This window comes from Propithecus coquereli, unplaced genomic scaffold (genome assembly GCF_000956105.1).
Source record: "Propithecus coquereli isolate 6110/MARCELLA unplaced genomic scaffold, Pcoq_1.0 Scaffold45, whole genome shotgun sequence".
In the NCBI taxonomy this organism is placed as follows: domain Eukaryota; kingdom Metazoa; phylum Chordata; class Mammalia; order Primates; family Indriidae; genus Propithecus; species Propithecus coquereli.
Genome location: NW_012150285.1, coordinates 4570418 through 4572817, shown reverse-complemented (window position 1 = coordinate 4572817; position 2400 = coordinate 4570418). Strand labels below are relative to the sequence as shown.

Genomic DNA, 2400 nt, shown 5'->3' with positions numbered 1-2400 from the left:
TAAATTAGAAACATAAAATCGATTAATACTCAATGCTGGCAAAGATGCAACAAAATAGTATCTTTGGCTAATATGCAATTTGGTACAGTCTTTCTAGAAAGCAATGTAGTAATAATATGTAGCAAGAGCCTGAAAAATGTTCACACCTCGTTGTGATTCCATTTCTGGGAATCTTCTGGAAATAATCTAAAAGGTGAGGGAGTATAAAAAATGTTTCACATTTCAAATTTCATACATGGAAATCCCAAATATGGGAAAAATTAATGTAATTAAATGTCCAGTAAAAAGGAATGGCTATAAGCCATGGTATATCCATTAGACAGAATACCAAAAGCTATTACAAATGATCCAAAATGTTAGGTTTATAAACAGTAACAGAAATTTTAATATATAGTATGATCTGAATTATAAAAAGCACTAGAAGTAGTCATGTTAAGTTCCTTTTTTTGTTTTTAGAGACAGAGTCTCACTATGTCCCCCCAGCTAAAATGCAGTGGTGTCATCATAGTTCACTGCAACCTCCAACTCCTGGGCTCAAGTGATCCTCTTGCCTCAGTCTCCCAAGTAGCTGGGACTAGAGGCACATGCCACCATGCTCAGCAAATTTTTCTACACTTTGTAGAGATGGGGGTCTCTCGCTCTTGCTCAGGCTGGTCTTGAACTCCTGACCACAAGCAGTTCTCCTACCTTGACCTCCCAGAGTGCTGGGATTACAGGCATGAGCCACTGTGCCTGGCTCTAAGTTACTTTCATAATCACTTACATTTAAAAAAATTATGACACCAATGTGAGAATCAAAAAAGTCCAAAAACCTATTTAACAATCAATGGCTCAACTTTTCCACATATACCTATGAGAAGCCAGATAGAAATGACAAACCTGCGGGTGTATGTAAATATTTACGCTTGTTTGCCTCCTCCACCTCGCACTGCCACTGGCTGGCTGTTCTGAACAAATGCACCTCCTCCACGAATTGCACTTGGATGAGTTGGAGAAGCTGCTGGATGTTGCCCAGGACGAATAGGTTTAGCTAGTATGAAAGACAAAGGCTGACTTTAGAATAAAGCTTAATACACGACTACAATGACTGACGCCTAGGTCTCTTCTCTTTATTCACTCCAAATTCTCAAATGTTTTGTTTTTCTTTGCTTTTGTTTCTCTCTCTTTCTTTTCAGTTACATCCTTTTCTCCAGGACTTATACAATCCTTAGCCTCTTAAAAATCTTCCTGCACCAATGATTATTCTGAAACATGAAATAACTGCTGATCACTTACTTTCTTGCAATTCTTTCCTTTGCTTTAACAATATTGCTCTATAATTTCTCTTATCTCTGACCATTCTTGTTTATGTCTCTAGTTCTTATTTATCTTCTTGTCCTGTTAATGTGGTTATTTCTCAATTTCTCTTTTGCTTCCCAACAGTGCCACTCTTTGGTAAGATAGAAAATAAAGACAGACACACCCTGACAACACATTATAAAATTCAGGTAATGTTTTCAACTAAAGGAAAGCATTCAAGCTGAGCAAGGTGTACAGGTTTTAATGTGTTCTACTAACCAATCTGTGCAGAATGCCCTCTTCTGGCCATATTCTTTGACCTGACTGCTTCCTTTATGCGATCAACTTCTTGCTGGTAGCGTTTGCGATCACGAGATGCATTTTCTTTGGCTTCCTTCAGTGCTGACTCCAAAGCTTTCACTCTCTCGGCTGTAGCTCGAAGTCGCTTTTCCAATTTAGGAAGTTCGCAGCGAAGATCCGCATTATCACGTACCAACTAAAGGCACACAAAGATAACAAGGATTCTAGCTTTAACAGGAAGATTTGAGAAAGTCTGAACATTTCATAATTGCTCTTTAGAAAAGAATCATTACCAAAAGTTTTTCATTTAGCTAATTTAATTTAGGCACAAACATGCTGAAAATACATCCATCCATCCATATCATATTTCTTACAAAGAAATACACATATTTCTTATAAAGATATAATTTAATTTATTGAGGTGGATTATTCTTTCTCCTGCTAGGCAAAGACAATAAATTACAACATAGTGCTAGGTTTCTTCGACAAGGTAACTAATCTAGGGAATGAATATCCCTTTATATAAACTACTTACACAAGTAAACAAACTTAGCAAGCCCCTTAGTAAGTGCTGAAGAGCTAAAATGTCTTTAATCTCACTGTAGTGCAAACAATGGGTTTACATTAACAAAGATATACAAGAGTCAAGTGTGTTAAGAAACTTTTTTATCAGTAACCTAAATCATTTACAAGTAATAATAAAGAATAAGCAAAGGCCAGGCGTGGTGGCTCACGCCTGTAATCCTAGCACTCTGGGAGGCCAAGGTGGGTGGATCGTTTGAGCTCAGGACTTTGAGACCAGCCTGAGCAAGAGCGAGACCC

General features: G+C 37.6%; 1 protein-coding gene across 1 annotated transcript in view; it reads right to left on the bottom strand.

Moving 5' to 3' along the window:
* The window catches only part of KIF5B (kinesin family member 5B), a 118776-nt gene that overhangs the window by 21002 nt on the left and 95374 nt on the right, over positions 1–2400 (bottom strand). The gene's annotated exons all lie outside the window — the stretch shown is intronic.